This window comes from Lontra canadensis, unplaced genomic scaffold, assembly GCF_010015895.1.
Source record: "Lontra canadensis isolate GAN:19392208 unplaced genomic scaffold, GSC_riverotter_1.0 scaffold7, whole genome shotgun sequence".
NCBI classification, from domain to species: Eukaryota; Metazoa; Chordata; class Mammalia; order Carnivora; family Mustelidae; genus Lontra; species Lontra canadensis.
Genome location: NW_022631001.1, coordinates 8,351,689 through 8,370,615, shown reverse-complemented (window position 1 = coordinate 8,370,615; position 18,927 = coordinate 8,351,689). Strand labels below are relative to the sequence as shown.

Here is an 18,927-nt window from a genome sequence, read left to right as displayed (position 1 = left end):
ACATGTGCGTGTGTGTGTGTTCCTTGATTAGCATCTTGATTAGTTATCTCAAGACAGGCCTCTGTCTTCTCTGTTCTCAAATAAATGGTAATATTAGCTGTTCACAGTTTTCAAGGTACACTTATATATATTAACTCATTTTCTGCAACACTCACAGAGTGCTTTGTTCCTAGTAATAATGATGATAATTAAAACAGGTCGTGGGGGGTGTTATTATAGTGGTGGAAAAAGGACTTGAGAAATTGTATTAACTACTGGATAGAAGTTATCATCACAAATTTAAACTGTAATTTTTATATACACGGGCTCTAATTATGGCCAGTGTAAATGGTAAAATTGGTCTCCATAGCCATAATGAAGGAAAAGACAAATGTCAAGGAAATTAAATTCTGATTTATCTACACACTGTATTTTATTGTGTATCATTTTTCATTCAACTGGAATATATTTTCATCATTGAAATACAGAATGAGGAGGGGAGTATGTTTACTGAGTGTCTACTCTGTGCTATTACTTTGCTACCACTAATGACCTCATGGAGTCCTTAAGGTGGGCACAACACTATGTGAAGGATTTTATAATAGGGTCTTCTTTAATGATCCCAACTGCCCCATGAGGTAGAAAAAATAATCATCAAGTCGTGAACTGATATGCAGAGAAGACTGATAACTTGGAGCCTCATTTCAAGCTCAGCTCTAAGTTAACTGCTGTATAGTGTGCCGTCTGGTGCCTAAAGACACATATGGGCTTCCTCATGTTTCCAGATATACTTGAATTTGGTGTTGATTCAAAATCTATCAGGCAGTACGTGTTAAACCGTTTTCAAAGTCCTTATAGCCCTGGGTTCATTGACTGATGGCACTGGCCATTAGTCACCCTTCCTTTTTCCTCCTTGTCTCATTGTCTGTGGCTCTCCAGTGGAAGAAGCTTCTCCTTGGGACTCAGATGGAGGTGGGTAAGGTAGGCCAAACAGGAAGGTGTCAGGTGGAATCATTAGCCACTGCTACGTGGAGGACTGCTTCAGCCACATTGACTTGGTTTTGTTTGGAAGTTTCATGCTGGTGTAGCTTGGTGCAGGGAAGAGCAGGTGTACGCTGGTGAAAGTGGCGTAGCTTTCCCTTATTTGTTCCATGTTGATTGTTCTCATCTTGGGTGTGATTTCAGAAAATGTGTGTATAGTTTCATCTGATGGTATAGCTTACCTCACAATTCTTGATGCCAAGAGTTTGTTGTCCTTTGTCTCTGTTAAAACAAAACAAACAAGCAAACAAAACCCCTCATCGCTCTGACTTTATTCTAGTATATTCTGGACTGTATAAAATAAATTTTGCCATGGATTGTAATAACACTACTTACATTTGGACATTGCTTTGTGACTTAAGATGCTTATTCAAAAAACATTAAGTCTTTTAGGTTAAAGCATAGCTAAGTTAGTTAGGTGAGGTCATATCTGGAGGACATAGATGTATCTAGAACCCACCTGTCTCTCCATTTTAACTGGGTGCCCTTTTCTTTGCATTCACTACACATTCTGCTTTACTTCTCCAGAGGATTTTTATTCTTTTTTTATTATTTTATTTTATTTTTTTTTTTTAAAGATTTTATTTATTTATTTATTTATTTGAAAGGCAGAGATCACAAGGAGGCAGAGAGGCAGGCAGAGAGAGAGAGAGGGAAGCAGGCTCCCTGCTGAGCAGAGAACCTGATGCGGGACTCAATCCCAGGACTCGGAGATCATGACCTGAGCCGGAGGCAGCTGCTTAACCCACTGAGCCACCCAGGCGCTCTCCAGAGGATTTTTAATTTTAAAACTATAGTAGCAATTTTTTTTTTTAACCCCCTTCACATATCATTTTTACCTTCTCTTAGAAAGCAAAACTGTTTTTCTCTAGGTATATTATAGGACTGGATGTTGATATTATTTATGAATTTAGAATTTCTGTGTAATAATATCCTGAACCATCTTACTTCCTCCCCTCTCACCTTCTGAATGTGTTAATTTGCAAGCCCAGGAAACTGACGAAGAATGATTGCCAAGACTTGTGCCGGCAAGATGCTGGGGTTGAGGAGAGCTTTGGCAAATGTGTGTCCAACAGGAGAAGGCATTACCGTGGTGCTGTTGGGTTTGCATTACTGTGGAGGCATCCATTAGCTCTTTGCCTCCAAGTGCTAAAAAATGTGGCTTGACCTGCTGGCAGAAGGAATGGCTGTTTAGCCCCGCGGCTGTTACTGAATCTCAAGTCCAGACTCTGTTGTCTTAGTTTGGTCCTTTGGCATAGAATGGACTAAACTTGTTTGGGTGTTTTTGTTTGTTTGTTTTTGTTATTTGTTTTTGTTTTTTGGTCTTTCAAGAACCTTTAAGTCAGCTGCCAAAGGCTATTTAATGGCTTTCATTGTCTAGTTGTTCTCAAATTTAGGAGTGCACATGAATCTGGGAGAGTTTGTTAACAGATGCAGATTCCTGGGCCCTTCCCCCAAAGATTCCATATCGCTAGGTGTGGGGTAGCAGCCCCAGGGGATCTTCCTTTAAGCCCTCCAAGCATTCCTTCTATACATGGCTCAGAAACACCAGCCTGAATCTTACTTGGGCTCCTTAGAGAATGTCTCCCAGATTAGATCTTTCGTATAAAGCCCTTTTCCTTCTTCTTTTGAAAGGCAGGAAATTGACCTCGTATTTTAGATAAATTTCTTTTCTAGTCAAGTTTTACAATCCAAATAAATCTTCTATTATTCATTAGTGGTGATCGCTTTCTGAATGCATTCCCAATGGATCAAAAATCTATTTCTGTGGTTTGGTAATTGCCATGCTTGTGTTTTGTAAAACTGCATATACTGGGAGTAGCTGATCCATTTAGTAGTTTTATGCTCTTGCTCTTTTTTTGGGGGGGGGCGAGGGGGTGCTCAGTGAACAAAACCTTACCTTTGAATTTTTTTTTTAACCATGCATCGGCATTTAATAAATGTTTAATAATGTTCACAGTAAATGTTCACAGTAAATTAAGTGGGAGGCCCCCAGCTACAGTGGGTTTGATCACAATTTAAATTACTAGTCTGGAAGATGCAATTTAATCATTTTTCCTTCACAAAGAATGCATTCTTATTGTCTGACACAACAGGAATTCATATTCTTGACTACTCAGAAGTTTTAGAAGGTTTAGAAAGAGCACGTTGTACTTTTTTAAAACTGTGATTTTTTTTTGTTAGAGTCCTTCGTAAGCTGCGAACTAGAGCAATGATTTCATTGTTTTTGTTATGCCCCAATAATGGGTCCGTGATTAAAGGAGCAAGACTGACACAAAGCGAAGGTCAAGCAAAGCTTTATTTCCCGCCAAGCACCAAGAATCTAACCTAACGTTCGGGGTCGCACCTCTTACAAGAGAGGGCGACCCTTTTCTGTTTCACAGTCTAGCTTTTAATGGCAAAAACCATGCGGTCGGGCCTGGCCACTCACAGGTGACCAGTGAGATTGTGACACACACAGGTAACTCCATAGTGATGCTAGGTGACCAATTGAGTTACAATTTACCCTAGTAGACATTTGAACCAGCCTATTACACCTTGATTGGGATTGGCGCCGAAAGGATTCCAAAGGGTGGAGGCCCCCTACTCCTTGGTAGCTAGGGAGACAGTATGCTACTGATGTCTCCACCTGGTCTGACCCATCCTTATGTCCAGACTTTTGTTACCTGAAGCTGGTTTCCGGGACTTGTTTAAATAAGTTCCTCTGGGGGGGGGGGGGGCAAGGTCAATTTAAGCTTTACAGCAAAATGGCAGTTCAACCGGGTTGGGGCTACTCTGGCTGAATAGGCCCTTACAGTTTTATTTATCTGAAGTTAAAAAATATTTTAATTGGGATAAACAGCTTCTAGTTCAGCACATATATGGGAAGCTATTTTGGCTGTCCATTACTGCTACTTATATAATTTCTTTCTTCACCAGATATCTGTTAGGTGCCAGGCACTGTGCTAGGTGCTTTGTGGGTGATGTTTCTAATTGTTACAGGAATCCAGAAGGTGGGGTTTCGTGAGGCTTGTTCAATCAGGGTCAGCTTCTGGGAGTTCTCAGAGCTGGGACTGAAACTGAGCACAGTAGACTCCAGATCTCACGTGAGCTCCCTGCCTTTTCCACCCAAGCGCGCCATAGTAACTTTGTTGAGCACGTGTAATATTTCGGCATAACAAACAACCACAAAATCTCAGTGGCTTATGGAAATAGTTTTTCTCCTTGCTCCCAAGTCTGGGAGAACAGGTAAAGATGCAACTGCAGGTTGAACCGTAGCCTGCCTCACAGGCCTACCAATCCAGGATCTGGGCTGAAGGAGTACCCTCTGTCTGGGACATGCTATCATTCTCAGGGGGGAGGTGAGAAGCTCAGGAGGGCTGATGGAAGTCTGTGGTGCCTCTTAAAACCCCTGCTCAGACCCAGCCCGCATTCCATTAGCTGAAGTGGGCCATGGGTCCATGCTCAACATTGAGGTGGGCACAAAATATTTCTCTTACAGAGGAATGGCGAGGAATGAAGAGTTACTGCACACTTGCACAGCCCGGCAGAGTGCACATTTATATTTACCTTTCTTTAAATTGAAGCTGCAGCCGGTATCCCTCTAACACACATGGGATTAAAGCATGGGTGCTCTCTTTATTTTTAAATATTTTGGTACAATTGGCAGAAGCTTAGGAGACCTCAAGTACATTTGGGTTCACGCAGACCCCCAGAAGAAACATCTCACACTTACTAAACACTGTAAAGCGAATTATTATTTTCAGTGAACATATATTCTAACAACAAATGAATATAACTTTATGATTGTGTTCAGTATCTGTACTAGCTCTCTCCCATTGACCTCTCCAGATCCATTTCCCACCATTCTTTCTGCTACTTGTGGCCAGGTACCTGAGTTCCTTGGCCTGCGGGCTCCTTTGTTCCCTGATATCTGTCAGTCCTGCCTCTGGGAATGTAGAGAAGAGAATTAGGTCAGGGTATTTATCCCTTTGATTCTTTCCATACTGGTTACTGTGGCTTGGCTATACCCTCTTAGGGGTGGAAACAGCTCCCCACTGTTTTCAACCCTGTAATGCGGCATTATTTTCTCTAAACCCTGCCTATGCCTTTGTAAATAGTCTGTTTATTACATGCTTCTCAATGACCTGGTTGGGAGTGTGCCGTCTCTTTTCTGTCAGGACGCTGCCTGATAAAATATTTTTTTATGTAGATATTTTTAAAACATATTTTTAGGTTTCAAAATATTTCAAAGGCTGATGTTTTTCAGCAAATCCTATTAACTCCAATTTCTGCAGTGCTGCCATGTGTATTGGCACATTCCACTGGAGGCCAGGAAGAAGAGTAGAGAGGTCATAATTATCTATTGCTTTCATTTTGCAAGAAAAAAGAAAGTGAAACTAGGGGACTTTGTGTCCCTATCTAGTTTATATTTCCATGTGTTGTTTACAACGAGAAGATAATTTTTGCTTTCCTGAAGACCTTCTCCCACCAGACGTGGGAAGAAGAGGGATTTGGATGGATGGTGTGGTATTGAGATTTTAGGTTTTCAAATGTTGTGATGCTGTACCTTGATCTTCTACAGGGAGAGGGACACACTTCTGCTAGTGGCCAAGGAAAAGAATAAAGTCCTATAACTGAGTAGCTTTTATTTAAGTTAGTTCAACTGAAGAGTTGTTTGCTAGCACCAGTGCTCAGTCTAATACTCTTTTACCTGAAGTCTCTATCATCAGAGAATCAAGGGGTTTGGTAAATGAAAACTAGGAACAGGAAAATCTGTGTTGTGGGGAAAATGAGGAGCTTTCTGTTATTGCAGAAGCTGTTAGTGCTAGCCCAGGTATTTAAAGGAGTGAGTGATTCCCATAGTAGCACGTATCTTACATAATATAATAATATACAAGCTTCCTTTTTCTTATATTCAGAGATGCCAGACATCCTATTTTATCTTACAGATGGTTGTTAATCTTTCTAGCTTCTTTTCCCCAAACTTATCTTTTAACTCCTCTTTGACAGGCTGAGGAGTAAGACAGATGTTATTTGGCAGCTTTGGTACAATTTCTGACAATTCCAGACTAAAAGGCGGTCTCCATCCTCATTCTGTTTTCAAGGCAATATTTTCACCACCACCCGTCTAAGTCAAAGGAGACTCATTGAATTTTGGCCCAAGCTTGCGCTTAAAATTTCCACTTGGGACCAGAAGAAAGAAGTTACGATCAAGTGACAGCAGAAACTTTTCTTGGCTCTGGATTTTTAACCTTAGCTCCAGACTTTGTATCGTACTTATTTAAGAGGAAAATAACGTTTCCCAGAGGAGCCCTGAACACTGCACAACATTCAGATGAATTTAGTAGTTATCATGTAAGCCAAGTGGGAGCGAGGATTAGAAGCTTCTGAAAAATAATGAACAGCATGCTTTTATGACTCCTTTCAGCAGGTGCCTTCTTCTTGACCTTTTCTTAACTGTTGGCTGAAGGCAGTTTAGGTTTTAATAGAGGATTCTTGGTCCAAATCAGTAATTATGTCTGTGTTGTGTACCAAGTTTGAGCTGCTATTATCCCCGTGCAACTAGTAAATGATAAAAATAATGACAACCATGAAGAGGAAGTACAAATAGTGTGACAAGCCAACAACCTGAAAACTTGTGTAGTTCTTTTCTCTGAAATCCATCTTCCTTTTATATCAATAAGGGAAGTTTTTAGTGACTTACCTGGCCCTTCTTGTCAGAGTGCCCAGTGCTGTATGATACTAAATTGTTTTTATTTCTTCAGTTAACAGAGAGTAAAGCCTCAGAGATCCAGTAAGGAGAGGTTACAAAGACTATCAAATGACTACTTCTTCTATTAGCAGTTCTCCTTTGGATAGATTGCATCTCATTTCAGTCTTCTAAAAAATGTTTTTTGTAGGTGTTCTGTGTGCACGTTGAAGGATACTGTCATTTATCATTATATTTGAAGAATTATAGGGTTCGATAAATATTTATGTGATGCCACTACATTCACAATGTTTCACTGAAAAGAAAATGAAATGAAAATGAAAATGGGCTCTAGTCTGTATTTTTAGCTTGCTGGTTCTTATGAAAGTATGTCTTATCAACAGACAGAATCTACAAAGAGTTGTGTGTAGGATTCAATTCAATTTATATTAAATTCTGGGCACCAGTATACAAACTATTGAATATAATAGGAGTCTCCAATTTTCTCTTTGGATGTTGGAGGATTTAGTGGCTCCTCTAGGGCCTCTCTTTGTGATTAAATTCACATTTTCATTTTCATAATATAGTTAATATTTTAGTTACTTTTAAAAAACAGTATGTTGGTGAGAATAATACTGAACTAAAACAACATATTGAATATGAAATGTCTTGAGTCAAAAAGTGAATAAAAGTTGAAGGAATTAAGCTGAAAATTGAAGTCTCACACACACACACACACACACACACACACACACAGATATTATGGTGAAAACATCATGTGGTTTACCCCCAAGATCTATAAAATAGAACTTAAACAGTTTTCATAGTTTTTTCTCCACTTGCTTTCTAAAAAGACTGCCTCTTCTCCTTCCATTTCCCTTCTTCCTTTTTTCTTACCATCTCTATCTTCCCTCATTCCCACATTTGCAGTTCACAATTCCCTGTAGGCAGGGTACTTTGCACTAAAAAGGATGCACACATGATTAAGTCAAGGGCTAGCAGTGAGACAGAAGAGCATGTAATTACAAACTGTGTGATGTGTAAGTGACACAAAGTAAGTGAGTGCCTTGTGCTCGCCATTCATCATGTTTATTGTGGCCTCAGCATCACCCTTTGGCATTGCAGGATGATTTTTACAAATTCCATTTGGAGACAAGACAGTATGAGAGATAACCAGAGCATTAAAGTGAGTTGATGATGATATATAAGCCAGGCTTAATTGTCAAAGAATGTCTGACCCCGGAAACAGGTCCAAGTTTTGTGAGGCTTGAAGTGCATACCGTGTATCATCTGGAGTGCCTGCTTTGAGAAAAAGCATAAAAATGTACAACTATAAAATTACTGTATTTGTTTGAACCAAGGAAGTAAATCACAGCAACACTTAAGTTTAAAAGTCAACAAACAACTGCAAATACCACAAAACTCAGAAAAATAATATATTCTGTTGATTAAATTCCTGACCTACCTCTCTAATGCTTTCTTTCGCCTACATTTTTTTGGTTGCATTTTTGGTTTGATTGCCTCTTCATGGGATAACAATTTTGCAATTGTTTCTATAGAAAGTACAGAAAGATTATTTCGTTTTCTCCCAGTGCTGTTTGATTGAAATTTGTTTGTTATTGGTGAGGGTTTAGACATGTTACTCCATGGTAGTGGCTTGTTACTGGTTATATTATGTAAGTATTCTACACTGGTGTCAAATTTAAAAAAAAAAATCTCTATTGAGTTTCTTTTTCCTGTGAGCTCTAACAGACAACTTTTCTGCTGATACATTTACTTGTCTGTGCTCTGTAAACAAAAAGAGTCCGGTAAATTCCATTTCGGGGAGTCTAATCAACAAAGGAAAAAGATTGTGGTGTGTTTATAACTTGTACGCTACATTTCAGGAGAGAACTTTCACTTTTAACTCCAGAGGCAAGAACCAAGTCTTTCAGTTACAACTGTACATATCTAACGATCGGGGAATTTTCCACAAGCTAGTGTCTGGCTCTGTATATTTGAGCTTGCCCCCACCCCAACCCCCTCCTCTGGCAGTAACCGTCATCATCATTCTGACCACCACAGGATATGCTCATATAATGACATAAGTTCCAGTCTTTCATGTCCATGCTACAGTGTTGGGTCTCTCAGTCCAGTAGGTAATAGGAGTGTCTTTGGAAGCCATTCCTGCACTGGGATGCATCTAACAACAATTTGTCTCAACTGGTGTTGATGGAGAGCCATGTAAATGTATGCCACAGAATGCGAACTAAATGTATCCCTAACTCAATTCTGCCTTATGCCTGATGATGCAAATGTAATGGAGAAGTTGGAGGGGAAAGAGAAAGGAGTTTTAAGTTATTGTGGTTAAATATATTACTTTTGCAAAACAAACAAACAAAGAAGGTATAAAAAAGTATAAACATGTAAACATCGCTAGGTTCCTCTCTGGGGCTTGGAAGCCTGGGGTCCGATAGCTTCATGTTAGATCGGCATCTGCCTAGCATTGCTAGTAAATGAACATTTTTTCAGAGATAAATAAGTCTTCAAGGTTGGGGCGGGGGGCGGGGGGGTTGTTAGTGACTGAGCTAGACCAGGCCTCAAGAACTAGTCCTTGATTTGAAGACTGGTGCCAGAGACACCTGCACCAGGTTTAAGGTCATTATCCTTCTTGGTTATTATTGACCTAGCAGACAGACAGTGCAAAAGATACAAGATCTAGGATGCATGTGAATGCATCAGGCCTTGGTAAGTCCAAGTATCTCAAGGAGGTGTTCTGGAAGTTCTCTAGCCAAAGCAGCACTTGGAGAGTAAGAAATCTGCAAAGTCAAGAAGTTTATCATCTTGGGCTCACTGCCTTTTTGGAGCAGCTTGCTGGTGAGAGAATTGCATTGTTCCTTGGGCCCACTCTCTTTCTAACACCCATTTGGGAATTCAGCAGTAAGATACACCAAGATCTGGAAACAGATATAAAGAGCCTTTGAGGGCTGTCCTAATAACTGTTGGAGTTCTTTCATTTAGACTCATTTTCTGTACCCTAAAAGCATGACTTGGGGATTTCCCCTAAATCTTGAGGGATTTTGCTGAACCGTCGTGTCCACATTATTAAAATTTATTATAGATAATCTAATTTATGACTGTCTTAATGAATATATCAGTAGTGCATCTCCCAGTAATTTCCCTGCTCATGGGCTGCTGGCGTTGGTAGGATGTTTCTGATTTCATTGACTGGAACCTGATAAAGCCCTGTAATTATTAAAAATACACATTGACTTGGGGCGCCTGGCTGTCTCAGTGGGTTAAGCCTCTGTCTTCAGCTCAGGTCATGATCTCAGGATCCTGGGATCAAGCCTTGCATCGGGCTCTCTGCTCAGCAGGGAGTCTGCTTCCTCCTCTCTCTCTGCCTGCTGCTCTGCCTACTTGTGATCTCTCTGTCAAATAAATAAATAAAGTCTTTAAATAAAATACACATTGACTGGAGGTCAGCTTTGATAGGGAATTCCATCCGTGGGATATCATTTATCAGACTTGAATTAGTATGAGGCTCTGAGATCCTGAACAAAGTCATGGGGATGGAGCATAAAGTTCAAGTCTTCTCCTGAAAGGTCACCCCTGTCCTCATGGAGATCACACATCTCTCCCCAGACCTGGGTAGAATTTATCTATGTCTTTCTCACCCCTTGAGGACACTTCTAAAGGAATGTTTACCACGTGGCTAAACTGAATCAGCTTGGAAAGGAAAACACAGTGATTCAGTTTGGGATAACAATTTCATAAAACACTGTTCTAGTTGCAAAAAGTGCAGGTGTAGTCCTCTCTGTCTGTAGTTTTAGCCCAGAGGGCAAATGATCAGGATTGGAATGTGTGAGAACTATGTTTATGGGTCACTAAGATCTTGTGTTTCTGAAGTAGGATAGTGTAGGCTGTCAAGGGTGTTCATGCTAAGTCAAAATTCTGTATCCCATGGTCACACAGCATGACTGCAAAATGTATATAATAATACCTTGCTAATTGAGAACTTCATAATTTGGTAGGATACCTTCAAGAACTAGGATGGAAGCAAAAATTGTTGTTGGGGGCCTTGTAAATAGACTTTAAAAAGAATTTGTACTGACATACCTGAACTCTTTTTTTTTTTTGCCCAGACCTTATTTACTTTGCACATAATTCTAATTAGCTGGACTTCCCAATACCTATCCTACAGTATTTTAGAAATCACATAGCAGAGATATTGTTGTAGAAAGGCTTATAACAACAGTGAGAAGTAACTTCGTTACCTTGTATATGATCAGACAGCAAGAGGAACAAGTAGCTAACCCACATCGTGTGTTTGTCATATCCCAGGCACTAAATAAGTATTCAGTCATTTACTTCTCACAAGGATTCCATGAGGTGGGTACCCTGACTACCCATATCTTATGGATGAGGAAACAAAAGCTAGATTTCAAGTGACTGTCCAAGGTTTCAGAGCCCTGGGAGAGCTGGGATTTAAAGAAGGCAGGCCAGCACCAGAGTCTGAGTTCTTAATCACTACGCTTCAGACATTCTCTGGATAAACAGCCCTAAGTGTCTCCTTAAGGGCCAGAACCCAGAGGGAGCCCATCGCTTCATTACTACGCAGTGTAATAGCTGATCATTATAGGAGAGCCCCAATCAATGTAGAGAGCCAGGTTCCCTAGAAAACAGACCTTGGGGCAAAAGTTACACTGCAGGCTAATGTTTTATTAAGGGTGTGATCCCAGGGGAATGCGGGGTTGTGGGGAGGGGGGCAGTGGGGAGAAAGCCAGCCTGAAGGAAGGGAGACCAAATATAAATTGGTACATTATTAAACTGGTTACAGCTTCACAACAAAACCCAGCATGTTTCTCAGTCTCCCCGTGTGTCTCCAGGGAGGCCACATAGGAGTGCTGCATTTTGGGGTTGGAGGGGAGGGCGAGCGTCCTTCTGTTGGTTCTTGCCCATTTTTGACCTCTTATTGATGAGCTTCGTCATGGTGGGGGGGAGTGTTTAACTCCCTCTTCTGGGTTTTGCTTGGTGTGCCTAGGCAACTGAGGGATCCAGGACTTTGTTGGCACAGTCTCTCTTACCCGTCCGTGCTCGGTGGGGAGGGGATGGGCGGTGTGTGGGGGGCTCGTTTTTCTGTTGTAGCAGCGAGCATTCCTGTCGAAGCTAGGGAACAAATTGAGGCCTGAGGGTTGTGGAGGGGGCTGGGCTGAGCGCGTCTTGGCACCACACACACTGGATCTGGGTAGAGAAGTTCAGTGTATTGGGGAAAGATTTTTTCATCAAAACCACAAAAGCTAAACAAAGCAAAACTCCACCCCTCAAACTGTGATGCCTCCCTGGGCAGACGCTCAACTCCTTAGAAAACTCAGCTACATAAAATGACACATTTCCCAAAGGCTCTGATTTGTCAAGGCATTAGGATTCCTGTTTCTCTGGCCCTTGCACCGCTTAGAAGTATAAGGGGAAAGTGCCTGCACTTTGTAGTCTTCGATTGATGCCGGCAAAACGTCTTTTTAGTACCTCGCCTTTCTTGTGAGCTGGGACATCTGAGTGCTGTTTTCCCGAATGCGTGTGCATGAATTCATGGGCTGGAAATGCAGAGGGAGGTTGAAGAGGAGCTAGAGGTGGGGGTTTTCTGAGAATTTTCTGAGAATTTTGTCTGCAGAACTGAATTTCCCATCTTCGCTACTTGTCATGGAGTAATACTCACCTTCCCATTCCTCCTCACCAGCACCGTCCCCACTACCATCCCAAACTTAAGGACAGATCGCCTTCTGTTATTTGCTCTGCGGGCTGTTTCCCATACTTGAGCTTACTCCGTCCTCGCGTTGAACTTACTAGGCAGGCACTGTTATTATCCCAGATTTATGGGTGTGGGAACTGAAGTTTAGAGAGGTTAAATGACTTGTCCAATTGCACAGAGCTAGTAAGTAACAGAGCCAAGGCTTCAGCTCACGTTGCCTTACTCCACAGCCCTTGCTCTTTTCCTGACCGTATGATGCTGCTGAGGGCTGCATGTTTGGGCCTTCCCAGAAAAATGCCACCCCCACCTGCTCTGGGCATCCCATTTTCTCATGTGTCTTTGTTGCTAGGAGCTTTAGTGGAATATCTGCAGTATACGATCACTTATTTTAATATACATTGTATAATATATTATGTAACATAATGAACATATAAGACTAAGTAAATGTATTCAGTGTAACAAATGTACAATATATAATACAATTTACAATATAAAATGCATAAATAAATAATAAAATACATAATATAAAATAAAATATATAACTATACAATAGTATATAATAGTATAGTTATATGTTATTCTATATTATTATTTAATATACATAATAATATGTCTTATATAACTTATGTTATATATTTGATATTATATAAAATGTCATGTCATGTTATATCATACATATTATATATGTGGAGCACCAACTATGTGCCAGACATTGTTCTAGGCACCGAGTCAGACCAGTGAGCCAAATGGACAAGAGTCCTTTTCTTTGTAATATTCTAGTGGAGAAGTAGGTCAGTCAAGATAGGTGTATTGTATAATATGTTAGATGGGTTTAAGTGGTAAGCAGAAAAACAATGCAAGTAAAGGAGAAAGGAAGTGTCACCCATGGCAGTGGATTCTAAAGAATGCCTCACTAAGAAGATGACCTCTAAATAATGTCCTGCAGGAATTTTAGATTTATAACTGGTGATTTTAACATGGAGGATACAAACGAGGAGCAAACCTGGTTGATTGCCACAGACAAACGCAAGCCAGTACTCTGTGATTAACAAAACCACTCTGAACTAAGGCAGAATATAATACAAAAGACACAATTATTATAAATGCAGATTAGTTAAACACAGAAGTCTCCCATTTAAAAGTATTTTCCAGTTAATCAAAAGTCTTAATGGGAGGGGCACCTGGATGGCTCAGTCGTTTAGCGTCTGCCTTCTGCTCACGTCCTGATCCCAGGATTCTGGGATCGAGCCCCACATCAGGCTCCCTGCTCAGCAGGAAGCGTGCTTCTCCCTCGCCCACTCCCCCTGCTTGTGTTCCCTCATTCGCTGTCTCTCTGTCAAATAAATAAATAAAATCTTTTAAAAAAAAAGTCTTAATGTAAATGTACCCCATCTCAAATTTCCTTTAACAACTTTTTGCTGCCCCCTCTCTTACTATATTTGTTTCCCATCTTCCTTCTGGACCCCCATTTTTCTGAGTACTGTTTTGCAGCAGTTGTACTTTTATTATCATCAATTGTATTGTCTTTAAACCTATTGGACTGAGCATCTTCTGTGTCAGGTTTGATGTCCTAGCTGCTGAGCGTGGAGGTTGGCCCCTTGCTCAGAGGGACTTCCATTCTAATGGGGAGGATAAGGCATGTTGGTAGGAAAAGTAGAAATACATACACATCCTATATGCAAATTACTGATTGTCAAGGAATTACAATTGAACTGGATTATCTTTTAGAAGTCTAGTTACCCTGGAGTTTATTTAAACAAAGAGAAAAAAGTCATGTTTGCATGAAATACATATTTGATTCTTTAACAGTTGTGACAAATAGCAAGGAATTATGCCATGCTGCACTCATGATCTATACTAAACACTGGTATTTTGGATTGTATATAATTTGAAGAAATGTCTCAAATCCTTTTTGAAATACTGTAGTAGCCAATACATAGAGGCATGCCCTAGATGGGCATAAGAATGCAATTTAGAAAAGAGAGAGAAATATCATACTTGGAATGACTCGATTTCTTCAAAAACCCTGAGCAAGGAAAGCAACATTGAACTTTCACCCTGATTTCATACACCTTCTATACAGTATGTTGACTTAAATCCAAGAGCAAAAGTTAGTACTCTCCATCTCCATTTTGAGTAAACAACTTCATGGTATATTTGGATGACTTTCCCCCTGGATTTTTACCTGGGAGTGGTCTTTTCAATTTTTTTTTTTTATTTAAAAGAGGCTAGGTTTGACACTATTATACTGATGTCACTGGTGTTCCTATTTCTTGGGATCCTAGGAAGATTCATATTCTTTATAGCTGATACAGCATAGGCTGGAGCTCCCACTAAGCCAGCCTGAGAAAAATCTTGACTGATAGAAAATAAGCCAGAGTAAACTATTTGCTTAGACTTCTCCAGTTTGTGTGTGTGTGTGTGTGTGTGTGTGTGTGCGCGCGCACGCGCGCATCAATTTGTGTAATAATCTCATTCATGTTGGTCTCCAGTACCATTCACCCCATCAGCATTTCTGCAAGAATACTGTGAACCTTGTCTACGTGGAAAACTCAATTTATTTCCTAGCTATTTTCAAAAACTTTTTGTAATGTTTCCAAAAACACCTTGAGTTCCAGGGACTTTAGGAAAGATTTTCAAGAGACAGGGAGGGGTGGGTTTGGAGGTCAGATCTGGTTATATATGGTTAAGAGATCCATGATTCTTGGGCTTCTTGCATGATTGAATTAGATCTAAAATGCAAAGTTTACTTTCTGAAGAATCCACATAGAAGACATAATGCTGTATAATGTCTATAAATCAGTTTGTCATCAGATCCTCCAATTAACTATCCTCCATCTAGGAAATCACAAACATTTTCATCTCTCTGAGATACCAAATGGATCCCTGATGATTTGCTGTGGTGTGTCTTCACTGTAGGGCTGGGAGAATTGGAGAGCATGGCTTCCCTTAGCCTTCACCTTGACAAGGATTTTTTCCTACTCCCTACCCCTTCCGCACCTGGATGCATGTGCACACGCACTCCCGAGTGGCTGGTTGGGGACTTGAACTGTATTTTTATGAACTCTTTGGGGCACTTGGGTGGCCCAGTCATTTATGCGCCTGAGTCTTGATTTTGGCTTAGGTCGTGATCTTGGGGTCATGAGGTCAGCCCAGTGTTTGGGACTCCATACTTGCTCAGTACAGAGTCTTCTTGAGATTCCCTCTCCCTGTCTCTCTGCCCCTCCTGCTCATGCTCTCTCAAATAAATATATAGATCTTTAAAAAAATAATATAAAAATCTTTGTTGATTCTTTTGGGCACAGTTAGCCCAGAGTCCTGAGTTGACAATGGAGAAAGGTGAGACTTACTGAGTTAACTGACTTTTCCACGGCCCACAGCTGGTGCAGGGAGCCTTGAACTCAGGACTTGGAAGCACGAGTTCATTCTGCTCTGCTCAGAGCTGTATTGATTCAGAAGATGTTTCAGAAGTTTTGGGGTTTGGCCTTTTTTTTTTTTTTTTTGATGTTTTTGGTTGTCATCATTAACCATATTTATTACTGAAAGGTATGATTACTGGATTGGCTGTAAGAAACATCGCTTTTGACTAGAATGGCTGATGTCAGAGTTGACTATGTGCACATTTTATACATGAGAGGTTTTTAGATGACTGTCCTTTACGGTGTTTTACAACTATTTTAAATTCTGTTGTTCACTGACCTAAAAACATCATACCTCACATTTGAAGCAAAGATGAAAGAGCACTTTTTTAAATCCCACATCCTCTGTTTTTAGTCACAGAACTCTTTAAATTAAGTCATTAGCATATGCAAACAACACTCCTTTTCCCAAAGTGGTTTTTCTACTCTGCAATTATTATGTTGTTTTGGGTAAGATAAATAAACCCTACATTAAAACATTAGACACTGAAATGAGAAACAGTAGCACTGCCATTATAAAATATTAGGGAGCTGTTAAAAACATGAGCAAATTACAAACCATCTCCCTGGTGCTCCTGGAAGGCAGGTTGAGCCAAGTGGACACTCTCGTCTCCAAGTGTGAACTCTAGGATATTGAAAATTCTCTGCTGGGAATGACAGGCCAGGCCACTTGGGCAGGGCTGAGTAGGAAAGAGAGGCTTCTGCATTCATTTGTTCTTTTCAAAACAGTGCAGTTTCTCCAGCTGTGAGGTCATATTTCCAGTTGTTTCAGAAACTTAAATTGTTTGCTTTGTCTGATACTGTTCCAGTCAGTTCCGTTTTCAGGCAGACAGATCTACATTGGGGAAGAAACCCATGTAGGGAACACAGATGTGGGGTTGGCTCTTGGGCAAACAGCAAATCAGTCCGGGGGCCTCAGATGCTAATGGAACACGCAGAGCTTGGTAACCAGGTGTGAGTAGATGACCTGAAGATTTCTCTCTGTTGAAGGGAAGTATTTTCTAGTTGGCACATGGGTTTCTTAATAAAGAGGTTGAAAACACCAGCCTTGCTGTGTTTGGCTTCTCACCAGAAGGTGAATAAAGATCAGCAGTTTTCTCTCTCTCTCAGATGGATCCTAGAATCGCTCATTTTGGATAGGAAGGTGTGTTTTTGTCCACTTGGGTGTTTGTTGTTATTGTTTTCTGTCTTTTAGTGTTTCTCAGTTGCTCTGAGTTGGCAACTCCTGAACAGACATATGAACCCCAAATAATTGTCCTGAGAAATGCAGAAATTATAGAGCAAGAGGCTATTGGATTTCCATAAGTAAGCAAATATATCCTAAGAGCTCATGGGTGAAAATTGCTTTTTATTTAATGAGTCATTTTTATTGGAAGGTAATGATTATGTCCAGGCCATAAATACAGTGTAAATTCCCTTCAGTGGACATTAAAAAGATGACTTTCATTGGAAGCCGCTCTAAAGGCTTCAGAATATTGAGGTTACAAAATTTCAAACCTGTGCATTCTCTACCCTATGATTGTGAGGAAATGGATGAAGCCCAGCAAGAGCTCACATGCAGGAACAGATGTTTATGACCGTGCACCAGCAACTTGGAGAGAACATATGATGGTGTAACGGTTAAGAGTTTTAAAAGGATCTTCTCATGCGTCATCTTATTTTATGGTTATAGGCACCCTCTGAGTGATCTGCCCTCTCCCTTATTTTGTAAATGAGAAAAGAGGCACGGGGGGTTTAAGGACTTGCCCAAATACCTCATCTTTCCAACATATCAGACTGCTTCTTCTTGGGTTTATGAGTGTGTAATTTTTCCAAGTAGCAATTTGAGCAACGTGTCTTCAAAGTCTGAATATATTTTTCTTTCAGGAATATTTGTCCAGGAACAAGTTATTGCTGGCAGTCAAACTTACTTGTTATACAGGATGGTTTTGAAAAATTCAGCTGTGCTCCATGTACAGCTGGGAAATAAAAACTGTGGTCCAGTTATTTGAAATCACATTTAGGCTATGCATTCTGCATTCTGTCTGTATTAAGATTCTATTCAGATGCTCAGAGAGCAGATGATAGACCTTTTCTAGCTGACATTCATGCTACCAAAGTATCTAACTGTTTCCAACTCCCTGGTTTGTTATAATTGCTTTGCATGCCCCGGAGGTGGGTGTATAGGTCTTGCCATGTACACCCTGGTGATACTTTACCTTTATTCAGTTTTATCTGCACATTTGTCTTACTCCTTCTGCTTGATTGTAGGCTCCTTGAAGGCAGGATTTATTTCTGCAAGTAAATATGCACCCTTGTGTCCCATGTTTTTCCGGGACCAGAGTTTGGCATAGGATCACTGCTCAGTAGGTACTTTTGAAAGGAGGAAAAGAAGGAAGGGCTGGTTGTGTATATCGCAAATGCCACTCTCTATCTCTGTCCCATTCCTTTCTAGAAGTTGGATTTGATGGAGGCATGTTTCCTGGCCATTGTCTTCACGTCTGAGTATGTGGAGATTTGTTCCATAACCTTCTTTGTTCTTCTGTGGTTCAAAGCTTTGAATAATGTATATGTAGGCAAAGGAAATTGAGACACAGATGATGTGCAAGGAGCTTTTGTCAAATACCAGAGTTTGAGGTTTATTTTTTTCCCAGCCATTTAAGGTAATGATAAGAATAATGATAATAGCTTACATTTAAAAAATATATTTGATTTTCAATAATTTTCAGTACTTCTCATAGTAAGTAGCTTAAGGTTTCTTTTTTACTGCCTTAACAGCCAACAAAATGTCCGCAGAGCGGCCTGTCACTTTCTTATCAATGCAGTCATCTCGGATTTCCAGTGCATTCTTATTATTTTAAAGATTTACTTATTTATTTTAGAGGCGGATTTCCAGTGCATTCTTATTATTTTAAAGATTTACTTATTTATTTTAGAGGGAGAGAGAGGGAGATAATCCCCAATCAGACTCCCTACTGAGCACAGAGTCCAAACCAGGGCTCGATCTCACAACCCATGAGATCATGACCTGAGCTAAAACCAAGAGTCGTTTTAACCAACTGAGCCATCCAGGAGTCCCCTCCAGTACTCTCTTATCACCTGGCTTATTC

The 18,927-nt window shown here is 40.4% G+C and overlaps 1 protein-coding gene and 1 pseudogene across 5 annotated transcripts in view; one reads left to right on the top strand and one right to left on the bottom strand.

Moving 5' to 3' along the window:
* Positions 1–18,927, top strand: part of FAT3 (FAT atypical cadherin 3) — a 639,398-nt gene that overhangs the window by 147,529 nt on the left and 472,942 nt on the right. The gene's annotated exons all lie outside the window — the stretch shown is intronic.
* LOC116865230 lies at positions 14,634–17,492 on the bottom strand (annotated as a pseudogene).